General features: G+C 49.1%; 1 protein-coding gene across 1 annotated transcript in view; it reads right to left on the minus strand.

Moving 5' to 3' along the window:
• LOC146808645 (NXPE family member 1-like) overlaps positions 1 to 12,037 on the minus strand; it is a 365,719-nt gene that overhangs the window by 53,651 nt on the left and 300,031 nt on the right. The gene's annotated exons all lie outside the window — the stretch shown is intronic.

Below are 12,037 nucleotides of genomic sequence, written 5' to 3' on the forward strand. Positions count from 1 at the left end.
TTTAATAAGGTTGTACCGGCACTTCTCAGCAGTGGTGCAATGCTTTTAATTGGAGCGTACCGGCTCTTCTCAGCAGAGGTGCATGCTTTTAATTGGAGAGTACTGGCAAGTGGAGAAGTGTGGCTCAATGATTAGAGTGGCAGACCCTGATGCAGAGGTCTAGCCCGGGACCAGGGTTCAATTACCCGCCTTGGCGGTTCTTGGGCTCAAAAATTCCACGGACCTGATAATTCTCGCCTCGGTGCCTATTCCAATCATAGAGTCCCACTCTGCAACTTTGGGCAATAGCTTGCTTAATCTCCACAACGGCCCCCACAACGCTAAGGATGCCTGGCCTCCACCTTGGGGGTGCCCAGGAGTGGACGCCTCACAGGGAAAGCCAGGATGGGTTCCACAGCGGTATTCGTACAAGCGCCTTGAGACCCTTGCGGGTGAGTAGTGCGCTATACAAGTATCAAATTTACAATTTTTACAAGTCTCAGGAGAGGTGCATGGTTTTAATTGGAGAATACAGGCCCTTCTCAGCAGAGGTGCTTGATTTTAATGGGAGACTAAAGGCACTTCTCAGCAGAGGTGTAATGCTTTTAATTGGAGAGTATCGGCACTTCTCAGCAGAGGTGCAATGCTTTTCTTTGGAGAGTACCGGCCCTTACCAGCAGAGGGGCAATGCTTTTAATTGGAGAGTACCGGCACTTCTCAGCAGAGATGCAACGTTTTTAATTGGAGAGTACTGGCAATTCTCAAGAGAGGTATATGCTTTTAATTGGAGAGTACAGGCACTTCTTAGCAGAGGTGTATGCTTTTAATTGGAGAGTACCGGCACTTCTCAGCAGTGGTGCAATGCTTTTAATTGGAGAGTACTGGCACTTCTCAGAAGAGGTGCATGCTTTTAATTGGAGAGTACCGGCACTTCTCAGCCGAGGTGATTGCTTTTAATTGGAGAGAAGCAGCACGTCTCAACAGAGGGACAATGCTTTTGATTGGAGAGTACCTGCACTTCTGAGCAGTGGTGCAATGCTTTTAATTGGAGAGTACCGGCACTTCTCAGTAGAGGTGCAATGCTTTTAATTGGAGAGTACCGGCCCTTCTCAGCAGAGGTGCAATACTTTTAATTAAAGAGTACAGGCACTTCTCAGCAGTGGTGCAATGCTTTTAATTGGAGACTAAATGCACTTCTCAGCAGAGGTGCAATGCTTTTAAATGGAGAGTACCGGCACTTCTCAGCAGAGGTGCATGCTTTGAATTTGAGAGTACCGGCCCTTCTCAGCAGAGGTACGTGCTTTTAATTGGAGAGTACCGGCACTTCTCAACAGAGGTGCATGCTTTTAATTGGAGAGTACCAGCACTTCTCAGCAGAGGTGCATGCTTTTAATTGGAGAGTGCCAGCACCTCTCAACAGAGGGACAATACTTTTAATTGGAGAGTACCGGCCTTTCTCAGCAGAGGTGCATGCTTTTAATTAGAGAGTAGTGGCCCTTCTCAGCAGAGTTGCATGCTTTTAATTGGAGAGTACCGGCACTTCTCAGCAGATGTGCATGCTTTATTTGGAGAGTACAGGCCCTTCTCAGCAGAGGTGCATGCTTTTAATTGGAGAGCAGCAGCACGTCTCAACAGAGGGACAATGCTTTTAATTGGAGAGTACCCGTACTCCTCAGCAGTGGTGCAATGGTTTTAATTGGAGAGTACTGGCCCTTCTCAGCAGATGTGCATGCTTTTAATTGGAGAGTACCAGCACTTCTCAGCAGAGGTGCAATGCTTTTAATTGGAGAGTACCGGCCCTTCTCAGCAGAGGTGCATGCTTTTTATTGGAGAGTACCGGCACTTCTCAGCAGAGGTGCAATGCTTTTAATTAAAGAGTACAAGCACTTCTCAGCAGTGATGCAATGATTTTAATTGGAGACTAAATGCACTTCTCAGCAGAGGTGCAATGCTTTTAATTGGAGAGTACCGGCACTTCTCAGCTGATGTGCATGCTTTTAATTGGAGAGTACCGGCACTTCGCAGCAGAGGTGCAATGCTTTTAATTGGAGAGTACCGGCCCTTCTCAGCAGAGGTGCAATGCTTTTAATTAAAGAGTACAGGCACTTCTCAGCAGTGATGCAATGATTTTAATTGGAGACTAAATGCACTTCTCAGCAGAGGTGCAATGCTTTTAATTGGAGAGTACCGGCACTTCTCAGCAGAGGTGCATGCTTTTAATTTGAGAGTACCGGCCCTTCTCAGCAGAGGTGCGTGCTTTTAATTGGAGAGTACCGGCACTTCTCAACAGAGGTGCATGCTTTTAATTGGAGAGTACCGGCAGTTCTCAGCAGAGGTGCATGCTTTTAATTGGAGAGTACCAGCACTTCTCAACAGAGGTGCATGCTTTTAATTTGAGAGTACCGGCCCTTCTCAGAAGAGGTGCATGCTTTTAATTGGAGCGTACCAGCCCTTCTCAGCAGAGGAGCATGCTTTTAATTGGAGAGTACCAGCACTTCTCAGCAGAGGTGCATGCTTTTAATTGGAGAGTACCGGCAGTTCTCAGCAGAGGTGCATGCTTTTAATTGGAGAGTACCAGCGCTTCTCAACAGAGGTGCATGCTTTTAATTGGAGAGTACCAGCCCTTCTCAGCAGGGCGCATGCTTTTAATTGGAGAGTACTGGCACTTCTCAGAAGTGGTGCAATGCTTTTATTTGGAGAGTACCAGCCCATCCCTGCAGAGTTGCATGCTTTTAATTGGAGAGTACCGGCACTTCTCAGCAGAGGTGCATGCTTTATTTGGAGAGTACAGGCCCTTCTCAGCAGAGGCGCATGCTTTTAATTGGAGAGTACTGGCACTTCTCAGCAGTGGTGCAATGCTTTTAATTGGAGAGTACCGGGGGTTCTCAGCAGAGGTGCATGCTTTTAATTGGAGTACCGGCCCTTTTCAGCAGAGGTGCAGGCTTTTAATTTTAGAGTACTGGCACTTCTCAGCAGAGGTGCATGCTTTTAATTGGAGAGTACCGGCCCTTCTCTGTAGAGGGGCAATTCTTTTAATGGGAGGGTACCGGCCCTTCCCAGCAGAGGGGCATGCTTTAAATTGAAACGCACCGGCCCTTCTCAGCAGAGGTGCATGCTTTTAATTGGAGAGTACCGGCACTTCTCAGTAGTGGTGCAATGCTTTTATTTGCAGAGTACCGGCCCTTACCAGCAGAGGGACAATGCTTTTATCTGGAGAGTACCGGCACTTCTCAGCAGTGGTGCAATGCTTTTAATTGGAGACTACAGGCACTTCTCAGCAGAGGTGCAATGCTTTTAGATGGAGAGTACCGACACTTCTCAGCAGTGGTGCAATGCTTTTATTTGCAGAGTACCGGCCCTTACCAGCAGAGGGACAATGCCTTTATCTGGAGAGTACCGGCACTTCTCAGCAGTGGTGCAAGCTTTTAATTTGAGAGTACCGGCCCTTCTCACCAGAGGTGCATGCTTTTAATTTGAGAGTACTGGCACTTCTCAGCAGAGGTGCAATGCTTTTAATAGGATAGTACCGGCTCTTCTCAGCAGAGGTGCATGCTTTTAATTGGAGAGTACAGGCACTTATCAGCAGTGGTGCAATGCTTTTAATTGGAGAGTACCGGCACTTCTCATCAGTGGTGCAATGCTTTTATTTGGAGACTACCGGCCCTTACCAGCAGAGGGGCAATGCTTTTAATTGGAGAGTACTGGCAATTCTCAGGAGAGTTGCATGCTTTTAATTGGAGAGTACAGGCACTTCTCAGCAGAAGAGCATGCTTTTAATTGGAGAGTACCGGCCCTTCTCAGCAGAGGTGCGTGCTTTTAATTGGAGGGTACCGGCACTTCTCATCAGTGGTGCAATGCTTTTAATTGGAGAGTACTGGCACTTCTCAACAGAGGTGCATGCTTTTAATTGGAGAGTACCAGTACTTCTCAGCAGAGGTGCATGCTTTTAATTGGAGAGTACCGGCCCTTCTCAGCAGAGGTGCATGCTTTTAATTGGAGAGCAGCAGCACGTCTCAACAGAGGGACAATGCTTTTAAATGGAGAGTACCGGCACTTCTCAGCAGTGGTGCAATGCTTTTAATTGGAGAGTACCGGCCCTTCTCAGCAGATGTGCATGCTTTTAATTGGAGAGTACCGGCACTTCTCAGCAGAGGTGCAATGCTTTTAATTGGAGAGTACCGGCCCTTCTCAGCAGAGGTGCAATGCTTTTAATTAAAGAGTACAGGCACTTCTCAGCAGTGATGCAATGCTTTTAATTGGAGACTAAATGCACTTCTCAGCAGAGGTGCAATGCTTTTAATTGGAGAGTACCGGCACTTCTCAGCAGAGGTGCATGCTTTTAATTTGAGAGTACCGGCCCTTCTCAGCAGAGGTGCGTGCTTTTAATTGGAGAGTACCGGCACTTCTCAACAGAGGTGCATGCTTTTAATTGGAGAGTACCAGCACTTCTCAGCAGAGGTGCATGCTTTTAATTGGAGAGTACCGGCAGTTCTCAGCAGAGGTGCATGCTTTTAATTGGAGAGTACCAGCACTTCTCAACAGAGGTGCAATGCTTTTAATTTGAGAGTACCGGCCCTTCTGAGCAGAGGTGCAATGCTTTTAATTGGAGAGTACTGGCACTTCTCAGCAGAGGTTAATGCTTTTAATTGGAGAGTACCGGCCCATCCCTGCAGAGGGGCAATGCTTTTAATTGGAGAGTACTGGCACTTCTCAGCAGAGGTTAATGCTTTTAATTGGAGAGTACCGGCCCTTCTCAGCAGAGGTGCATGCTTTTAATTAGAGAGTACAGGCCCTTCTCAGCAGAGGTGCATGCTTTTAATTGGAGAGTACTGGCACTTCTCAGCATTGGTGCAATGCTTTTATTTGGAGAGTACCGGCCCATCCCTGCAGAGGGGCAATGCATTTAATTGGAGAGTACCCAGGGTTCTCAGCAGAGGTGCATGTTTTTAACTGGAGAGTACCGGCCCTTCTGGGCAGAGGGTCAATGCTTTTAATTGGAGAGTACCAGCACTTCTCAGCAGTGATGCAATGCATTTAATTTGAGAGTAGTGGCCCTTCTCAGCAGAGGTGCATGCTTTTAATTGGAGAGTACCGGCTCTTCTCAGCAGAGGTGGATTTCTTTTAATAGGAGGGTACCGGCCCTTCCCAGCAGAGGGGCAATGCTTTTAATTGGAGAGTACCGGCACTTCTCAGCAGAGGTGCAATGCTTTTAATTGAAGAGTACCGGCACTTCTCAGGAGAGGTGCAATGCTTTTAGTTGGAGAGTACCGGCACTTTTCAGCAGAGGTGCTTGCTTTTAATTGGAGTACTAGCACTTATCAGAATCAAGAAAGTACTCTGGTATAGAGGGCTAGCACTTCTGCCAAGTGTAATATGTTAATTTTAAAGTGCTGTTATTATCCAATCGAATGGTGCTCAATTTTGACCTCAAAAAGATATAAGGCTGAGTCGTCGGAGCTGGCATTTGAAGTTTTGAAACGCAGGTCACAATAGATATCATCAGTGAGTCGTTAACTTACTAAACCAATATGAATTTACACATTGGTTATCAATCCACTTGTTATTTCTTTCTGCCTGTTATTTTTGTTAGCTTTGCGTTCAGTAACTTAGTTTACTGAAAAGCACTTCAATATCCTTAAAATGCTTCCCAGGTACCGCAGTGTAGTGGGGGCTGTATTAAGCATACCATTCTTTTCTAATTGCCATATTTTTCTGTTCTGTGTAGAACAAACGTGAGTATCAGGCTGCAGCAACACGTCTAGTCCACTAGAAATCAAAGAAAACCAATGACCCAGGCCTGAGAAATTATTGCCAACATGAATTCTCAATATCACATAAATACCATGCCACATAATTCCACTGTATAAATCCACTCCACACCACAGTATTCCATGCCACAGAATTCCACAACTAACAATTACAATCCAACTCACATAATAACACTTCACACTACACACATACTCTACATAACACATGGGTAAAATACATTGTCATTTACAATACATATAGCTCTAACTCAAGCAAATGTAAGAGCTATTACATTTCCAATGCTTGTTTTGTGTTGCTATAGCTGCCCTAAGTAGGAAGGGGATGCCCAGATGTGGGCCCCATGCTCGTTTCACCACTGGATTAAAAGCAAGCCTGATTGATGAGGGGTGATACCCCGAAACCGTGGAAACCGGTCCCAGGATGCTTGTTTGCCAGTCCAGTGAGGACCTGGATTGGCAGTTCGGGCTGGACTGTTCCCATGAGGCACAGGGTCAAGACTGATTTGCATATGGCTGGGTACAAACTGGGGTGGCATTGTGAGCAAAAGAACAATGGAATAAACCCAGATCTGTTACTGGGGTGAATATGTGACAAAGTTCAGCACTCCGTCCATCCTCTTTTTGTGTTGTCACCAATAAGAATGCCTGTGATGAGAGGTGGAGAATTCCTCCCGACCCTTGACCTTTCAGACAACGAAATGCAGTGACTCATTGAGAACAATGACTGTGATGCGAAGTGAAGGATTCCGTGCGACCCTATGACCATTCCAGACAAGACTGCAGTGACGAACGACTGTTTTGAGAGATGAAGGATTAGGAGTCAAGCTATGAACTAGGACCTTTCAGGCAGAAAACTGCAGCAATCCACTTTAGACTGTGATGAGAACACATGAGACTTTCTACCGCAATTTACACAACTCCAAAACCTCAACTTTTGTGTTACAAAGACTCATTTTATAAAGAGCCAGCCTCTCCTATTCCTGCTGTGAGATCCTGCCCCTCCCCTTCCTGCTGTAAGATCCTGCCCCTCCCCTTCCTGCTGTAAGATCCTGCACCTCCCCTTCCTGCTGTAAGATCCTGCACCTCCCCTTCCTGATGTAAGAGCCGGCCCCTCCCTTTCCTGCTGTAAGAGCCAACTCCTCCCTTTCCTGCTGTTAGAGCCAGTCCCTCCGTGTTCTGCTATAAGAGCAGCCCCTCCCCTTCCTGTTGTAACAGCAGCCCCTCCCCTTCCTGCTGTAAGAGCCAGCTCCTCCCTTTCCTGCTATAAGAACCCATCCCTCCCCTTCCTGCTGTAAGAGCCAGTCCCTCCCTTTCCTGCTGTAAGAGCCAACTCCTCCCTTTCCTGCTGTTAGAGCCAACTCCTCCCCTTCCTGCTGCAAGAGCCAGCCCCTTCTTGCTGTGAAAGCTAGCCCCACCCCTTCCTGCTGTAACTCCCGGTTAACGCTTTGGCCAATCGCTGCTCTTCCTCAGATCCCGTACTTTATCCATTTGTAGGTGCAGCTGTGGGACGCTGGAATCTGTCTATATGGTTGCCCCCACTTTTTGCCTGGAGTTTTGCTGGTTTATGACTTAGTTGGACTGGGATCCTGCTGTTCAGGACCCCAGTCTATCTGCTTTCTCTGTAAAGTGGTTTCCATGTATATTAGGTACATTTCTAATTGGATTCTGGAGTGCCTTATAAGCCCCTAGTATATGGTATACTATGTACCTAGGGCATAGGTACCTCAGAGGCCTACCAGGGGCGGAAGCATGTCTTATGACACCCCTGGAAAGCACTCCAAAATAGCACCACAGGTCTGCTACTGCAGCCTGGGTAAGGGTGTGATTGCACCCCTTACAGTGGTATAGGCTACCTATATCACTATCATTACACACACATATAAAACCTATAAGTCACTCCTATGGCAGGCCTTAACAATCCTGAAGGCAGAGTGCTTGGTTTTTATGTGAGAGGCTGCCCCTGCATGAGCAGAGCCCCTCTGCAGTGTTCGGAGTACCTCCTCTGATGCTGTTTGTGGTGCAGCCTGACCATATACTCTTAAGTGCATTATAACCTCGCGGTAAATGCTAACTTTGTGATAGCTGCACGGAAACATGTCGCGTTTGGTGTCAAACACTTTGTAATACTACCCCCCTCCCCCCGCCAGTTCTGGCGGCGGGGGTAGCAGTCCACCCCTCTAGAGGGAGAGACATGTTCACACTGGTCTAACCCGTTAGGACTTTTCTGGCAGTCCAGTTCAAACAGGGTGCAGGGGCTACCTGCCCCTGCTCTGGCACGAAACTGGACAAAGGAAATGGGTGTAACCACCCCTCTTTCCAAGCCCACCCATAGGTGGGACTCCAGAGTTGTGTCCAACCCCCAAACTTTGTATAAGTATGGGAACCCAGTTCTCGTGACTTTAGATTACCCTGGACGAAACTCTGCAATATATATCCTGGATCTTCAATGTTCTATCCTGACTAGAAGACTGAAGAAATCTCCCTTGGAGTCAAGGAGTGACTCCCCTGCTTGGCAGGCACCAAAGAAGCAACGTTCCGGTCTGCAATTCCGAAGCTCCCGATGGACGCCGAAGTCTCTGCATCACCAGAGGTGGATTTCCTGACTTCCCCGAAAGCTGAGGTCCGTGGCTATCGTGGGTGACGAGGAACCGTGGCCCCTGGGCACCGCGTACTATTGCTGGTAAATCAACTTCCTGTTTATCCTTAAAGTTCTGCTTTGGGCTCCGAGTAGCCCCAGCCTTGAGCACTGACTGCACCGAAGATCTCCGGCCTCCACTCCACGAGTGACCCGTGGGCCGGGTTCCAGTGCGACCGCTCGAGGCTCCTTCGCGATCGCTAGCCCGTTGGCTAGTGGGTCCCCACAAAGGCAACTCCTCTTCTGCTTGGGCTTCCCTGGTTGCTCCAGACTTGCCCTGACTTACCCTCGCTGGGTGAGTCCCTCAGACCTTGCTGGTCTGCACCGACGTCCTTCTCTTTTCATGAGACTTGCCGTTGCCAAGGATTGTTGGGTCCAATCTGGTCACCAACACCGCAGCACTCGACAGACTTTGTGGAACAGCTCGAATCCGGCTTGTGGACTTCGTCGAAGCCTCCTGTACCTCGTGGCTGAAGAGTCAAGACACCCGTCAACTCACCTGAAGCACCCGACACCTGTGGGCATTGGTTCATCCTGCCCTCGGTCACTGGCAAGTGACCCAGACTCTGTCCCCTCTGCTTTCAGGTTCCTTTCATCCTTGATCCAAGATTGGATCTCTTCGGACACTTCTCTTCTTCACGGCAGCCGCAGTTCTTCACCAGCTTCTATTGTAATCGACGACGCGACCCGACACCAAAAGACACCTATGCACCCGGCTTCCCTGGGTGAGGTAACTCGAGTACTCTGGTGCTCTTGTGGGTGCTAGCCCTAGAACTCCTTAAGTCCAAAAGGGTTTGGTCCTGACTCGATTCTAAGTGTCCCTAATCTTTAAATTTCCAACCGCGACATTGCCCATAGAAGCTAACGGGAACCCGCGGTTGTGTTTACACACTGCACACGGCCCCCGTGGGTCCCCTGTGTCACTACCTCGGGTGGTTCCTTGGGGTACCAGTGATTCTACAGGCTCTAGGCCTTGTGTCTAGTTCAGTTGTGGTTCTTATACCACTTTATTGGTATATGGTTTGGTACGCCCCTATGTCCCAAACGTGTATTTGTGCTATTACTGTTGATTGCTAACTTGTAAATTAAGTACTTCGAACTCCAGTCTCATAAAGAGACTAGAGGGGTGTGTTTTATCTTAAATACGTATATTTTAAATATATACCTGGTGTGGTTGTCCTTTCATTTGATCATTCAAGAGATTATAGACTGGTAAAACAAGCTGCTTTACATTCCTTCAAGACTTAGCCTGACGGCTGCTCTCCATAGCAATCACTAGGATGGCTTTCAATAAAGGTTGTCTTTAACCTATCACCATAAGGGGTTGTTTGGACTGATACAAGGTGCCCACTAGAACTAGTGGACAGCATATATCAGGCCACCTTCTCACAGTAGCTTCCTGAACACAGAGCTCTTTATAAAATCTGAGAAGTGGACGAGGCTTCTGCTGAACCTTTCAGGTCTCAAGCTGGTGACCATTCTCCATATTTCCTACCACAAGGAGGCGCTATAAGTGGGGGTCACATACTGGCCAACATTATACGACCAAGGAGGAGGGATTTCAGGATTCAACACGATATGAAGCTCAATGATGTCACCTTGTAAATATTAAAGAAACGTGGAGGCCATCATCATGAGTGGGCATGAAGGTGGCATGGAGCTTCCTAACCGGGGGCATCAGTAACTCAAAGGGTGGGGAAAGTATGGGGCACTGCAAGTTGGACCCTGAAGGTACCTTTAAAAATGGGGAATTACTGTAGGAAGCAGTACTTCTGGGTCCCATTACCTGGTAATTACTCATCTTCCTCCAGATTTTCACGAGTTCCTGGCATTGCTCCATCCCGCACAGGCATGTAAAAATTGTTTGGAAGAAAAGCTGAAATCTGTACAGGGTAGGGCTGCATCTGAAGTGGTGGCCTGAATGGGTAGGATTGGCCAGCACGGGGAGGCCCAGGTCTCAGGTTCTTCTGATGAATGCCACTCACCTCGCCACCACCAGTCGCGATCGACAGAGGCACACCACTCACCTTGCTACCACCAGTCGTGAGGGACAGAGGCACGCCACTCACCTCGCCACCATAAGTTTCGATAGACAGAGGCACACCACTCACCTCGCCACTACAAGTTGCGATAGACTGAGGCACCCCACTCATCTTGCCGCCACAAGCCGTGACAGACAGAGGCACGCCACTCACCTCGCCACCACAAGTAGTGATGAACAGATGCAGGCCACTCATCTCACCACCACCAGTCGCGAGGGACAGAGGCACGCCACTCACCTCACCACCGCCAGTTGCGCTAGACAGAGGCAAACCATTCACCTTGCCATCAACAGTTACGAGGGACAGAGGCATGGCACTCACCTCGCCACCACCAGTCACGATAGACAGAGGCACGCCATCACAAGTCGCGATAGACAGAGGCACCCCACTCACCTCGCCACCACAAGTCACAATAGACAGGTGAACGCCACTCACCTAGCGAACAGAAGTTGCCATAGACCGAGGCACACCACTCACTTCACCACCACAAGCTGCGATAGACAGAGGAATGCCACTCCCCTTGGCACCACAAGCCGCGATAGACAGAGGCACACCACTTACCTCACCACCACAAGTAGCGATAGACACAGGCACCCCACTTACCTCGCCACCACCAGTCGCGATTCCACACCACTCACCACACCACCACATGTAGCAATAGACAGAGGCACACCACTCACCTTGCCACCACAAGTCGCAATAGACAGGTGAACACCACTCACCTAGTTAAAACAAGTTGCCATAGACCGAGGCACACCACTCACCTCGCCACCACAAGTCATGATAGACACAGGCACATCACTCATCTCACCACCACCAGTCGCGAGGGACAGAGGCACACCACTGACAGAGGCACACCACCCATCTCGCCACCACAAGTAGCGAAAGACAGAGGCACACCACTCACCTCGCCACCACAAATAGCAATAGACACAGGCACGCCACTCACCTTGTCAGCACTGGTCGCGATAGACAGACGCACGCCACTCAGGTCACCACCACCAGTCGCGAGGGACAGAGGCACGCCACTCACCTCACCACCACAAGTAGCGATAGACACATGCATGCCAGTCACCTCGCCACCACTGGTCGCGATAGACAGAGGCACACCACTCACCTCGCCACCACAAGTAGCGATAGACAGAGGCACGCCACTCACCTCGCCACCACCAGTCGCGATAGACAGAGGCACGGCACTCACCTCGCCACCACCAGTCGAGAGGGACAGGCACGCCACTCACCTCGCCACCACCAGTTGCAATAGACAGGTAAACCACTCACCTAGCCACCACAAGTAGCAATCAACAGAGTCAAGCCACTCACCTTGCCACCACCAATCAAGAGGGACAGAGGCACGACACTCACCTTGCCACCACAAGTCATGATAGACAGAGGAACGCCACTCACTTTGCCACCACCAGTCGCAATAAACAGAAGCACACCACTCACCTTAACACCACCAGTCACCTTAACACCACCAGTCGTGATAGACAGAGGCACACTACTCACCTTGCCACCACCAGTCACGATAGACAGAGGCACGCTACTCATGTCACTACCACAAGTAGCGATAGACAGGTGAACGCCACTCACCTAGTTAACAGAAGTTGCCA

Source organism: Triturus cristatus, chromosome 8 (assembly GCF_964204655.1).
Source record: "Triturus cristatus chromosome 8, aTriCri1.1, whole genome shotgun sequence".
NCBI classification, from domain to species: domain Eukaryota; kingdom Metazoa; phylum Chordata; class Amphibia; order Caudata; family Salamandridae; genus Triturus; species Triturus cristatus.